A 15,559-nucleotide genomic window follows, 5' to 3' on the forward strand; every position below is an offset into this window, starting at 1 on the left:
TTCTTTCTTTCTTTCTTTCTTTCTTTCTTTCTTTCTTTCTTTCCTTCTTTCTTTCTCACTGTACGAAAGGGTTTCCCCAGGATGCATCGTGCCTGGAGGTTTCTAGTGCCACCCCCATTCCTAGCACAATTTGCGTATCGGTTTACAAAATTTCCACATGATGTAACGTCCTGGAGGACACATTAATATCGTAAACAAATGTACGCTTGTACGTGCAAGCGAAAGAAATAACAGTCACTGTTAAAAATGCTCCAAAGAGATTTTATGCTGTTGTTTGAGCTTTTCAGTTTACAGATTCTGACAAAATCTGACTATATTAATCCACACATGAAAGTGCAAGATTTGGCTGGAAGCTGGTAATTTGATTGTATAGATTATTTTGCATACAGCATGTCATTCTTTTTTGCCACATGCTAAACAATAAAATTATTGTATTTTCATTTATATAGTGTGCATGACATATAGGTTTTTTTCAAGCCATGGGACATACCGAGTGTTACATTTTTAGGGGGCACCATAATCTTTTCAGTGCTTAAGGCTTCCTGCCCTGTTTAGGCATCTGGCTGTGGAGCCAGAAGTTGGGAGTTCAATTCCTCACTGTACCTCATTGATATGGGCTGGACTCAGTGATCCATAGGATCCCTCCTAGCTTTGCAGTTCTCAGATGATGGCGAGGAAGTTGTGTTCATGCAAGTTACAACAAGGGTTCAGAGCAAAGGCCCAAAACATTTTGTTGCTTGAGGCTGACCAGCAAGTGCTCTCCCTGCTTTCCCTGTCTTAGATACCTGCCTGTAGGATTCCAAGAACTCTGTTCTTTAAAAATAACATCTCCAAAATCTGACTCGAGCCCAGGTTAGTTTGTGGCACACACACACACACACACACACACACAAAAACCCCTCTCTTTCTCTCTCTCTCTCTCTTTCTCTCTCTCTTTCTCTCTCTGGGAATAAAACTATAATAACAATAAATCACATACCCACATCCTTTCATGATATCGAAATGAGACATCTGAGGTTGTTGCCTCATCCTGCCTAATGATGCAGCCATCTGTGAACTCGGAGGGTTTTTATTTATATATTTATCTATTAACCAACTATTTAAAACATGCAAGTATTTATTTATTGCCTCTCAGTGCAGAAGGGCCCCAGACTGATATACATTAACAGAAAGATAAAAATGTTTGTTATGAACATACTTTTAAAAAAACCACAGTTTTAAGTCAAAGTTGTTTAAAAAATAAATCAACAGCAACTCAAAAAGCTGGTTTTAAAACCAATTTTACACACCAAAGACTATATGAATCAATATACGTAATCCAGAAGTTAATCATGGACGGAACCTGCCTAATTTCCTTTGAGTTCCACCATTGGATGCTGCTGGTACAGAGAAGCGCCTGCCTTGTCCCCTTTCAGTATGTTTGAAACACATATCAGAACCTCTGTTGAAGATTTCAGGTTCAAGGCAGGAGGTTATGAGAGGAGGCCAAGTTTCTGAAATGCCACCCACACTAAAGATTTTATGGGTAAAAATATAAAAAAAAATTAAAAAATCAACACCTTTAATTGAGCTTGAAAGCAGACTGGAAGCCAGTGCAGTTGGTTCAGCATGGATGATACATCAGTCTCCAAAGCAGATACCAGGCAGCATCCTGGCTGCTGCAGTTTGCATTAGCTGTAGCTTTCAAGCCCTTTTCAAGGGCAGCCCCATGTACAGTGCATTACAGTAGTCTAACTGGGAGCCAATTAAAGTGTGAATTATTGTGGGCAAAGCTGAATACAGATATGTCTAGGAGAGACCTGGAAACGCAATCAGATTTGTTTCTGAGCAAACAGGCATTGGATGGCATTTTTAATCACAGAGGTATAACCATACTTGTCTATATATTGTTGAACCAAGAAAGTTTGAGAGATATTCTAGCTGTCAGCTGGCTACACTCAGTCCATGTTCCACCACTCAGAAGGCAGTAAATTGCTTTCTTAGCCTGCAGAGAATGGTATGGAAGGAAGGTTATTTCTAATTTAACCTTTTTTTCTACAATGACAAAGGGCTGCCTACATTAGTTATCTTTACAGTTATATAGGAGTACCTCTAAAAAAAAAAGGTTTGTCCATGATGAGTAGATTTGTCTCTTTGAAATCCACTGTTTAGATCAAAAAAAGATTAGTTATTCTGATTTCCCATAAAGACCTGAACACAGAGAATGTTAAATGTGTTTTTAACAGATATAATGTCCATCATTTGGATTGTCCAGGACAAAGTAGAAAACTTTGAATTATTAACCAACTTTATTATTGATGCAAACTTGTAGTGCCTATAAAACTTCAGTTCTTCAGTTAGCAGGGCTGAGTAAAGCGCCGTTAATATACAGTCTATATATATCGGATGTAGCTTCATCTTTGAAATCTATTGTAAATTAATCCATGGCATGGTTCCATGTGACTGTCATGCTTTTAGTCATTCATAACTTAATTAACATAATTCTCCTCAAATTTGGCTTTCCATTGGGGGAGGGGGTGGGAGAGATAGACCAGGATCCTTATCTTTACCTTGAGAGCTCTAGAAGGCTCCTTCACATGTTGCATTCACCTGTAAACAAGTTCTTCCTTATAAAGCTCTTGATCCTAACCAGGATTTAGTCACAAGCACTTTGATCAACCTTTGAGGTTCTTTGACCTGTTTATTCTCAGCATGAATAGCATCCTTCTTTTTGACGTTCCAAGTACTTAATCTCTGTGTGAATGCAATCTAAATTTTGTAGCGATATTGTACATTATAAATAGTTACAGATCAAGCAGACGGTGTTGGAGAAATACGCACACAAAGCAAAATCCATAGAGCATCGCAAAACATGTCTACGCTGTGGTGTAAACACTCACCTGTTTGTAACTTTCATTGTCTCCTGGATCAGTAACTAAGACAACTGATAGTCAGAAAGTAGGTGAGAGGGAAAAGATTCTCTAGAGTATCACAAATATTTTGAATTGCGCCTCCCATGATCCCTTACTATTGGCCAGGCTGGATGAGGCCTAGTGGACTTAAAATTCAAAACATCTAAGCCAAAAGACTATCTGTTTTTAACGTGCATGGTCCTTCTCCCCCTGCCCTGTCCCCCCCCCCCCGGCATTCGCAGCAGGGCGTATGTGCTACTCCTTTGCACTTATGGAAGCCCGTTGCTCAGAACTGAGCGAGCCCTGGCTTGTGTAATTACAAGCTGGAGATCAAACAGCACATGCAGTCACTCTGTCCACAGAGTCATTGAGCTCTGCATTTACTAATGGGATTCTGGCCTTGGAAGGCCAGAGGTTCCTTATCCCTCCTTTACTACTTGTCCATATGATGGCATATTTGTGATTCAAAATGTTGATTTTAGCCTATAAAGCCCTACATGACTTAGGCCCAAGCTATCTAAAAGACTATTTCTCCCTCTATGAGCCTACCTAGATGTTAAGATCATCAGGAGAAGTCTTTGTCTCTGTCCCACCATCCTCACAAGCACGCTTGGTGGTAACACAGGAGAGGGCCTTCTCTGTTGCTGCTCCCAGACTCTGGGGCTCCTTCCCATGAGAGGCCAGCCTGGCCCCATCTTTACTGTCCTTCTGCAAGCAGACAAAAACCTTTCTTTTCGGACAGGCTTTAAATGATCGGTTGAATAAGGCAATTTTTTTAAAGGGATTCTTTTATTCTGTTGTTTTACTTGAGCTTTTAAAATTGCTCTTATTCATGACTTTTAATATGATATCTGTTTAATGATCTTTTAATAATAGTGTAATAATTTATTATTTAGCTTTTAACGTTCTTCTTTTAATATTGTAAGCCAACTTGGATTGTTTCAGAGAAAGGCATCATATAAATATTTTAAATAAATAAATCTTGACTAGACATATCTGTGAACAGGAGTAAAATATAATACTTGGGGTGCAAAGACAGATACTATATTTCTATTTTATATCTGAGCTCACCATTCCACACTTCTGTAAATGCTTCATTAACAATTTAGCATAAGGTTCATTAGAAAAAAAGACTGGCTATGTCAATGTCCAAGATTTTAAAGCACACTATGGACAAAATCCTGTTGCTTAGCATAGTAAACTGCACTAGAGTAGGCCTGTTGAATCAATGGAGTTACGGTATCAACCCCTTTGCAAATTCCATTGATTCAAATGGGCTTGCTCTGAATGCACTTACAATACTAAGATTGTAGCAGTGGATTTCTTTGTTCAGAGATATATCTTAGAGAGAAGGCTAAACTTCATAATAAATTATGTTCTAACCAGAATTGGGAACATTACCTTTTAAAAATACTTTGTAACTCTTATTTATTATAATTTTTGAAAAGTGATTGATTGCCATTATTATTAGTGTTCAAAAGTAACTCACCACTTTTTACTTGTCCTTTAATTTGGTTTTTTAATTTTCTTTAAATCCTCAGGAGTAATCACAGAATTGCATGAAATTTGGAAAATTCCTGTCAAAACACATCTTAAAATGTCTTAAAATCTCCATGTACAACAACCTTTTAGCTGTTTGTTACAGCAGTAAAGTATTTTGATTCCCACTTGTTACATTATTTTTGAAATGAATTTTCATTACACCCTTGTACCTTTGCATTCAGGCAGTATGACCTTTTGAATTTGAGCAGTGGGTGACCAAAAGCTGGCTTTCCCACCTTCCTAATTGAAGGTGGGGAGAGAGGAAGCAAAGGGACACTTGTGGGACATATTTGCTTGATGATATTTCATGCACTACCCTTCATCAACAAATCTCAAGCCAACATACAGGCACTGCAGAAATAACCATTAGATTAAAATATAAATATAATAATTGGTTGTAAGACCAAGAATCTCACCACAGTAAGCATGTAAATCAGCAAATAGTCAGTGCTGAAACACCGTCAGAGTGGGCACGTGTTCGTTTAGACCAGTGGTTCTTAACCTTTGTTACTCGGATGTTTTTGAACTGCAACTCCCAGAAACCCCAGCCAGCCCAGTTGGTGGTGAAGGCTTCTGGGAGTTGCAGTCCAAAACTCCTGAGTAACCCAAGGTTAAGAACCAGTGGTTTAGACAAAGGGAAAGGCAGTTCCAAAGGCAGAGCGCAAATTCTGGCTCAGTCCTACAGCTTGCAAGAGGACCTTAAGCAAGTCAGTATCTCTCTGTCTAACCTCTATCAGAGTATACCTATAATTCACAATTGCAGTTATTTGATCTTTCTTTCACTGCCCATGGCTTTGTCCTATAGAATTTTGAGACCTGTGGTTTGAATTATCTACAGTGGTGCCTTGAGTTGCAAACTTGATTCGTTCCAGGATGATGGTTGTAACTCAAGTTGGTTGTAACTCAAAGCACTCTTTCTCAAAGGAATACACTGAAATGCAATTAGTCCATTCTGGCTGTTTTCAAAGGTTTAAAAAAAGGGCGGGGAAGGAGGGATTGAGGCAACAATTGGGAAAATAGTAAAGAAAGAAGGTCATCACTAGGGTACATAGACCCCTCAGACAAAGGTTTGTGCTTTTAGGCAGAAAAACAGTGAGAAGACAATTGGGGGGGGGGAGAGTTTGGAGTCTAAAAAAACCCCATTCCAGCGGGGACTAAAATAGGGACTAATGCAAAAGCAGTTAATCCGTCCACTAGGGGGAGACGTTTCTTTTAAACCTAAAATGACCTCTTAGATTAAAAAGCAGGCAGGAAAGGAGGGAGGGAGGGAGGGAACAATGGGGTTGTATCTCAAAGCGCCGGTTGCAAGTCAAAGCAAAATGTTGCAGCTGGAGCTGGTTGCAACTCAAATTGGTTGCAAGTCAAGATGGTTGCAAGTTGTGGCAACACTGTACTAGCTAGACTGCTCCAGTGCATTTTTTCTGAATTACAGGAGAGATGTCTAAATATTTCATCAAACTACAAACCCTTGGGTATCATAGATAGACTCACAGGGAGGCTAGGCTGCATGGGTAAAGAAGATATCATTCCATGAAGATGATATGCCATGAGCCTGAATTCTTACGAGGAGGGGTTAGTCAATCTGGGTGTGTGTGTGTGTGTGTGTGTGGTTCACTTGGTGAACAACTTACAATGGATTTATTATCAACCAAAGTTGATTCTGTATGGCAGCATTTAAAATAAAGGCATTCAGTTTTTTGGGTGGCAAACAGAGCTTTCTATGCTACCTCAAGAGCTCTCTGTGTACTTACTGTGTTTCCCCGAAAATAAGGCAGGGTCTTATATTAATTTTTGCTCCAAAAAACGCATTAGGGCTTATTTTCAGGGGATTTTTTTTTTCATGTACAACAATCTATGTTTATTCAAATACAATCGTGTCACCTTCTTCTGGTTGCTGCACTATGGTGGAGGGCAGGCTTTCACTTAACTAGGGCTTATTTTTGGGGTAGGGCTTATATTATGAGCCTCCTAAAAATCACACTAGGGCTTATTTTCAGGCTAGGTCTTGTATTCAAGGAAACAGAGTAGAGTCTGCACACCTTAGATGAATTGCTGGATTCAGGCATTTCTCTGCATTGTGTTAGTCAATGCAGTTGGTTAAATTGTCTGCAAAAACATGCAGAAACACCTCCCACCACCATGAGATTAACATTTGGCACATCCTAGAGAGGTCACGTTTGTTAGTTCATGGTGCACTTTATGGAAGATACACCGAATACATTTCTACACCCACCCACCTACCCACCCCCAGTAAATGCTGGGTGGGGAAGCTACAGATATATTTGGATTGTGAAAAGCATTTGCTTTTTAAAAGCAAGAGCATGTTGACTAAGATGAAATACCTCTCAAGAAATCTGGAATTTCAGGTATGCATCTGCAAGATACTTTCTAACAGTGCTATGTGTGTGGTAACAGGGAAATATGACAGTTCTAGCCAGAAGCTACAGATACGTATTAAGACTGTACCATAGAATATGGTTACCCAGAATATGGTTAACACACAAAATGATAATGGCAGCCAAACTGGTGTTAAAAATTCCTTGAAGGTAACTTTTCAAACTTACCTTTTGAAAAGAAATGGTATACTGTAAATGCTTTCTTCTAGGGGAATTATGGGATTTTAGTCAAAGCTTGGAAAAGTTACCTATTCCCTTTTCCTTTTCCTTGTTCCTCAGAACAAAGGGGAAAGTTCCAAATCTGGAATCAATGCAGTTCTGGAGAAGAGGACAATAAAGGAAGAAGAAGAAGAAAGACAATGGAAGAAGATTACTGCAAGAGGTCCTGACTAGGGTGGTGAGGAACATAATTGATTTGTATTTTTGTTTATGTATTTTATGTTGTACTTTATAAAAATAATTTAAAAATTATTTATAATTTTATGTTTGTTTGTTTGTTTGTTTATAAACTACCTATTTTTCCCCTCTGTGACTTTCAGAATTGCTCAGCAAGCCAGTAATTCATGCTCTGATTTTAGTCTTTGGACTTCTCCTCTGTCTAGTAGAGGAATCTAAGGGGTGAGAGTTAGGAACCTTTGTATCATCAGCTCTGCCTTAGTTTTGGTTCAAAAATAGTCCCATAGTACTAGGGTATAAACTACACTGCCCCATTTGAAAAAAAAGGGATTTGCTTAGAGCATGGAATGTGAATAGTTTGTTTTCCTATTGAATGTGCACCAACACATACACACACACACAAACACACAAACACACACACACACACACACACACAGAGAGAGATGTATGTGAGAGTATCTATGCACACGCACGCACGCACGCACGCACGCACACACACACACACACACATGCACATACACTGAGTTTTTATCATAGTCATAACCAAAGTTTGGAGCCAACAGTCTTGGCAAGCAGCTACAAAGGCTTAAGTACACTTCGTTGTAAATGTTTACATTCTGATGCTGAAAAAGCTTGACGGGACAGTGAAGAGAAGAGAGGAGAGGCCATTTGGTTGTACAGCATGGCATCCAACATGTGTCATATTCAAAGAGATTAAGGGAGTCCTGTGTGGTGAAGCCCTAGAAACTTTCCCCACTTTTGGAAGCCATTTTTTTTTTGAAGAAAAAAAAAAGAATATCTGATGCCAAGTGCTAAGGGGCACATGCTGTCAACATAAAATGAGCACCAGTGAAAGCCCTTTTTTAGGTCAAGACCTCTGCAACTTTGTATAAGAGAACCTTGCTAGGTAGGAAGCACACTATGGTATAGTGAAGGTAGGCCCCAAACTGAGATATGTTGAATGTACAGCCACCATGCCTTCTCCTTTTCTAAAACTTTGGTGTAGACTGCAATTCTCAGAATGAACCAGCCAGGATGGCTACAGGATATGTGGGTGGGAATTCTGGGAGCTGTAGTCTGAAAAGTAACTTCTCCAAGCTCTTTTTCCTCTACAGGTGCCCTATTTCACCTTCCTGCCCAAGCCTGCTGATTGGCACACTTGAGTTCTGCTTCAGACAGCAAGTAAAAGAAGGATCTGTGATGATACCATCACAGAAAAGTGAAGTTGCAAGGGGCCTACAAGGCTATCAAGAAATGGTGCAGTGGCTGCATTCTCTCTCAGCACTTGGAATACGAAGACTTGTTCAGTGTCGTCTCTAGTTGATGAACTGGCAGTCTTCTCTGATGGGGTAAGTTTCTCTCAATGATTTGGTGCTGACTCTGGCTTCCTAGAAGTACTCCTCTAAGAATAAAATTTAGCAGAAACAAGAACTTAGATAGATAGATCTCCCAGGATCCCTAAGCCAAAAAATTAACTTTTCTAGGCTGTAGAAGAAACTGTGTGGATGGCTTAATAGCATGGCTTGTTTTGTTGTTAGAAGTTGCCTAAATGACTTCAGAAAGGCGCTGGAGTGCTGACTTCAGCACCCTATCTTCCTTTCACTAACCACTCTCCCTACTATCACAAGGAATGATAAAACATGGCACATTTTTTTACCCTATCAACCAGATAGAAGTAATCGGTGACCTTGAGAATTAGTATCTCCCAGCCCCGACCCTTTCTTCTTCCTTGCTGAGAATGAGGGGAGGGGAACTCTTAGTTGGCCATACTGTTATAGAGATCAACCAGTGGATGGGGAGACAGCTTTTAGAGGTTGAGATGAGAACAGCAGAGAGGTGGCGTTTACCTGCAATCCCAGGGGAAGGCCTTATCCAAATGCTGTAGAAAACATAGATTTCACTATGAAAGAGCCCGAAAATCCCACAACAACTATTAGATCCCAGCTGTGAAAGCCTTCGCGAATACATAGATTTAATTGCAGCAGTGAAATGGCATTGGTGCCATTAGCACATGTTGCTGGATTATAGCCATGTCCATGGCCTGGTTTAGAAGAAGTAATAAAGAATAATTAACACCAGGAAGACTGTACCAAATAGCAAAAAAGAAGGCAGCCACCATAAAAAATTGCACTGTTTCATTTAACATTAGTTCTTCAGCCAAATGCCCTGAGGAGACCTCCAAGAGTAGCTGCCCATTTCCTTGCCCTTTCCTTCTGGGCTTAGTCCACAGCAAGGCACGTGGGGGGTCCCTCTTCTCTACTTCTGGAACACTCAGAGAGGGCAAATGCCAGTAAGAAGGAAGACAGACACAGTCAAGGGGCTGTAGGAGCAGACATTCTACCCCTGTTGCAGTCTGGGCACATGGCCTGTGCCTAACTACAATAAGTGGACATTTGTTCATCACTTGTGAATGAGCGCAGCTCATGGCGACCAGGTTTGCAGAAAAAGGTATTTTGATCACACAGGCAGAAACATAAGTCAAGAATTCTAATTACAGTACATTTGTACATTCCTTCTGGGAGGAAAAATACAAAGTTACTAAATTTGAGCCATACTCAAGGAAACTGAAGAAGAAAATGTAAGAACCACCGTAGAGATACTTGCAAATTTAGACACATGTTGTGTGTATGCCATACTGTACAACCCTTGTTCTTTTTTTAATGGTTATCACACATTTGTGATGATCAATGTTTCAGCTAAAAATAAGTGCGTATTTGTTAGTCACTTGTGAATAAGCACATGATTTTGGAAGTCAGTCTGAAGTTTACCTTCCTGTTGGGGAGCATTTTCTGGGCACATTTTAGCAAACTGGATGTACTAAATTTTGGACTTTGAAAATGCAGCTGCGCTATGGTGTTTGCATTGTGTGATGTGGTTGTATAAGTGTCACATTGGACATTGCTCCTGACAATATTAGTAGTATATTCTTGAATCCCTCTCATACTATTTCATGAAGTTAATACTTTGAATCCCTTCTGGCTCGAATAATTAAAAGTGCATCCTAAACTAAAGGAGAACAACCTGAAACTTCACTCTACCTTTCCTCCTCTCTTTGAGGTGACCAAATGTTGTTTTTTAATTGAAAGTTTGTGCTATTCCATTGAGCTGAAGCATATAACCTAACCTTCACTCCCTATAAAAAGTATCAGAAATAAATAGAAATAAATTTATTTTACCATCAGACTCTTTGCTGGAATATTCTCTACCCATGCTGGTCAGGGACTAGTAGAGGTGTCATGCCAGAAAACAATGTAATGTGGGAGACACATTTTCTTTGTGTGGAAAGACTTTCTCAGTGTTTACACAATTAATTAACATTCCAGTGGCAGAATTCAATTGCAGTAAGTGTGTTTGTATATGGGTCTTTAAGGGATCTTATCCTTACCTTTTAATTGTTGACCTTGAGGGAACAACAACCTCTGGAACTGATACTAAGGAGAAGCCAGAGCTGTTGGTGCTGCTGCTTATTATTATTATTATTATTATTATTATTATTATTTACTGCAACATTCAAGATTCTCCAGCTAGCAATGCTGGGTGGGGCACTTTAGTAGTTACTAAAGCAATGTTTCCAAGCTGTGGGAGAAAGAAGAAAGACTGACATGCAAATGACTGCAGCTCCAGGTGTGACCAATCTCCTTTTGCATGCAGGAGTCTTTGATTTTAATCTGCATACTGTTATTGACTGCTAATTGTCAGCATCATCAAAAAACCTGATCCACCACTGACACATAGCTTCAGCAGTAACATTCAGTGTATTTTCTGGCAGATTGGAAACGCTAGCATGGAAAGGCTAGCCTGATACATGACTGCCACATGGGGGTGTGACTCAAAATTGCTCAAACTGACAGCTGCTACCAGCATGTAGTAGTGAACAGCAGTTGAACCACAGTGACTCACAAGACAGATTGGATTATTTTTTATCCATGACACTCTCCCTCTCCTTCTCTTTCTTGCCTTTTGTAGTGACATGGGGAATATTGCTTGATCCACATGAACGGCTCACCACATGGAGACAGCCACCATGTGAAGCAATTTAAGTAAGCCATATGTGGCAGCCATAACATCTTTGGCCCTTGTTTAGAGAAAGCTACCCGTTCCAAGACTTTTGGATCTAACAAGCAGAGGCTGAGCACAGACAGTTGCTTCATTTAATAAGGTTTAAATAAAAAGAAACTAAGCTAAAGGAGAGAGAGTGAGAAGGTCCATAGAAGCTTTTGCAAGCTAAGAAAATCACCCCCTTTTTGACCATTGTTGATGGGCTCTTGAAAAAGGAGAATGCAGTTTGTTGCCAACACAATCAAACTATGCAGCTTTGTGTGTGCCCCCAAGGCAGGTGGGCTTCAAAAGGTCCCTCTCTTGAATAAAAGGATGGAATCTGTTACTGCAAAGCACCAGAACTTTATTTAACCAACTAATAACACAACACAACTCCCTCTCTGTTCTCCTTCTAACAATTGGGAATGGGTCCACAGAAGTAGTTGCTTCACTCTCCCTTGAATCGACATACCATTCTCCAGCATCTCAGTCTGTCCTCATCTCTACCTGTGGCCCTTACCTGGGTGTGCCAGTCTTGGTAAGGCCAACACTTCTGCCTCCAAATAGTGAAGATGTCTCCTCTACTGGCATAACTGTTTGGGCAGTAGATTCATAGGAGCAGGATCTGGAGGAAGTTGATTGTAAGTCCTCTGTGCAATAGTGTCGTGGAGCCCTCTGAAACAGGAAGTTTACAGTTGGCTGTGTTGGGTATACCCTGATGCCAGTGCCCAAACCTCTACTTCTTCATCCTCTTTCATCTCCTCCTCCTCCACTCTCTGCCACCAGTCACCTTGGGTCTCTGTCTCTTCTTCAGGGCCACGTTCTGAGTTTGCTTTCCTTCTGGTCTCCTCTTCTCCTCCCTTTATAGCTTCATCATCTCCTTCATCGTTACTAGCCCCTGACAGTTCACACTTTCCCTCAGTTCCAGCTTGAGCCTCATCTATCTAGAGGCTTCCCAAATGTTCTGCAGCCCCAGAAGTACAGCCTCTTCCTTCTTCCAAGGGTGGTTGATGTTGCAGAGGTTTGAATTTCAGGTAAAATTCCTTCTGCTACACAGTAGAAGAGATCCGCAGAGGAGAATAGCTACAAGTTCTCCAGATAGCCCACACCTCTCTCATTAACTGACACTCACATTCTTAATAAGTCACTCTTAAGACATTTGCAGGAGAAAGAATATAAAACATTTCTTTCATTATAGTTGTTTGAAAGGACATAACTTGTGCATGCCGATTTCTTTACTGCACTCATACTGGCAACCTACTGAACAGATGAACTGCAAGCAAAACAACTGACAACTACCAAAGAAAGAGAGGAAAAAGAAACACTCAGTGGAGAGGTGGGGCTCTCTTTGAATCAAAGGTTTTATTTATTTATTTATTTATTTATTTATTTATTTATTTATTTATCTATCTATCTATCTATCTATCTATCTATCTATCTATCTATCTATCTATCTATCTATCTATCTATCTATTTATTTATTTATTTATTTATTTATTTATTTATTTATTTATTGGATTTTTATCCCGCCCTTCTAGACAGAAGTCTACTCAGAGCGGCTCATAATATATTATGCACAAACAAGTTAAAAACAACAATTAAAATCTACAGTAATACTATAATCGAGATGGGAATAAACAGCAAAACCAAGAAAAGTAAAAGTCAAATAATGGCAGGAGGGAAGGCTTGCCTAAAGAGCCAACTTTTTAATTGGCTCTTGAAAACACCCAGCGAGGGTGCCAGGCAAATCTCTGGCAGCAGGCTGTTCCATAGTCGAGGGGCCACCACCGAGAAGGCCCAGTTTCTTGTTCTTTCTTTCCGGGTCTCTCTCAGCGTCAGGCCCCTCAGCCGTCTTTCCGGCTATGGCGAGTGACTTGAGTAGATCTAGGTGGGAGAAGGCATTCTGCCAAGTATCGAGATCCTAAACCATTTAGGGCTTTGTATGTCATCATTAACACTTTGAAGTCAATGCAGAAATGAATGGGCAGCCAATGGAGAGCAGCCAGAATGAGAGATATGCTGAAATTTTCTCATTCTGCTAAGTAATCTGGCTGCCGCATTCTGCACCATTTGGAGCTTCCGCATCAATCTCAAAGGTAGCCCCACATAGAGCGCATTACAGTGGTCTAATCTCAAGATTACAAGCACATGGACCAGAGTGGTGAGGGCCCCGCCATCAAGATAGGAACGCAGCTGGGCAATCTGCCACAGGTGATAATTGGCAGAGCAGGCCACTGATGCCACCTGGGTTTCCATGGTGAGTGCCGGGTCCAGATGTATTCCCGAGCTGTGAACCTCACTGTTCAGAACAGAAGGAACTGTTGGTTAGTGCTGAATAGATAATCACCTTAGCGCTGAAAAGTCCCTCCCAGTCACATAAACTCCAGGTGGCACGTGAGCCTGCAAATAAAACTTGAACTGCCAGACTGTATCAGTCACCCTAGAGTCTATGTACCCACTGCTGGAAGGTCCCACAGACATCTTGCACGGATGAGGAGGGCCTAGATTAATCCTGAGGTACACTGGTGCAGAAGACATGGGGTAGGCCCAACATCAGCTCCTACTGGGCCCCCTTCACAACTCTGTTTTGTCACATAGTGCTGCAGCAATGAGACTGCCACAGCACCATGTGGCAAAACAGAACATGGACCCAGCTACCTTAGCAACTCTGGAATATATTCCACCCCATTCTTATTGTGGTTTTATGTAAATGAGATGGGCTCCTCCTTGCCATGATGTCATTGGCAAGAATCCTACTAGTGTTCACTTAAGGACTGAGTAATTTGCCACAGCTAATTGTGGCTAATAAATAGATAAGGAGCCTGGGCACTTTTTGGTCACATATATGACCAGGCATATATGTTCAGGCATGGTACCAAAACATGTCTCAGCACCCTCTCACTTACCCACAGTTAGCTATACCACGTTTTGCATACTTTGCATGAACACCAATAGGATTTTGAAGGACATATCCTATGTACCATGGGTTCACAAACTTGGATTGCCAGATATCACTGGACTGCAGTTCTCAGGAGCCCTACCCATTATTCATAGTAGATGATAAATTCTAGAAGTTAGATAAAACCGTATCTTTTTGAAATTATGACCCTAATGTTTGCTACAGCCATCTGGCCTCCAACAGAGTCCTTGCTATAGAATATAGATTTTGACACCAATTGTCCCCTCCATTTTAGAGGCTACAACCCTGAGACAAGATAGTGACATGTAGAGTCAAATTGCTAAGCACCACAAATGAAACTATGGCAGGTATCCTTGTAAAGTGAGGCATGGCACACAAAGAGCAATCATGCTTAATGGGCAAGTTGTATAAGTCGTTTCTACCCCCCAAAGTATGTAATGGAGTGACCATGCCTCCACCCTTTGTTAAGGTCTAGGAGCTTGATTTGGGCCCTTTCTAGAACAGGAGCAAACAAGTAGCCATGTGAGTCGATGTTAATGATCACAAGACTCTGCACGCTAACCTTCCTATCAAGGTGTTTTAGATAAATATAACATCATGCAAGAGTTATAATAGAAAGAAGTAGAACAACAGTGAGATAATTTTGTTGAAGATGTTTATGAAAGCTCCTCTCAGAATAGCAATACAGAAAGAAAGGAGAAGGTTTTTTTTCTGTAAAAGAATAATAATTTTATGTAAGTGGCAATAAAATGGACAGATGTTGGCAACTAAGTAAACGGGGGTTGCGAGGGGGGAGAGACACAACATTATTAACTGTGAGGTTTCACAATTCCTGTGGAAGGCACCCACCAACATGTTGTAAAACTATTCAGTTCCCAAACCCTCTTTATGTGAATGGGTTGTACAAATGCTGTCTTAAAGCACTTAAAATACTTGTACTTTTAACGAATAAGGAGATTCCTTGCTTCTCCAATGTTCAGTCATTGACACCTGCTTTACTTTAGCTTCTTCCTAACTTGGTGGAACATTGGTAGCCTTATTGATGGACCAAGAATCTTTTTCAAGGATGGGATCTACAAGACCATGCCATGGAACAGCAAGGTTAGAGGAGACTTTACCTCAACCCTCCCAATCCTGATGCCCTCTAGATGGATTTTGAACTATAATTCCTTGAATTCCAACTAATGGCTGAACTGGCTTGAACTGATGGGAAATAAAGTCCAAATCATCTAAATGAGGAGAAGTTATGTTATATCTTTAGGGTTCCCCTGCAGCCACGCACCCAATTTAAGGTAGCTGCTGTACAACTCCAGGGGCCTAGTGTTCTCACAAGGAGAAGGTGGACTCTTGTGAGCTGACACTGAGAACTTTCAAGT

The 15,559-nt window shown here is 40.6% G+C and overlaps 1 long non-coding RNA gene across 1 annotated transcript in view; it reads left to right on the top strand.

Moving 5' to 3' along the window:
- LOC140703088 (uncharacterized) overlaps positions 1 to 15,559 on the top strand; it is a 32,751-nt gene that overhangs the window by 2,951 nt on the left and 14,241 nt on the right. The window contains exons 2-3 of the long non-coding RNA XR_013540765.1: positions 7,109 to 7,226; positions 8,341 to 8,574. This is a non-coding gene — a long non-coding RNA (uncharacterized LOC140703088). The remainder of the gene's footprint in view (positions 1 to 7,108; positions 7,227 to 8,340; positions 8,575 to 15,559) is intronic.

The sequence above is a fragment of the Pogona vitticeps genome, chromosome 1 (genome assembly GCF_051106095.1).
Source record: "Pogona vitticeps strain Pit_001003342236 chromosome 1, PviZW2.1, whole genome shotgun sequence".
Taxonomy (NCBI): domain Eukaryota; kingdom Metazoa; phylum Chordata; class Lepidosauria; order Squamata; family Agamidae; genus Pogona; species Pogona vitticeps.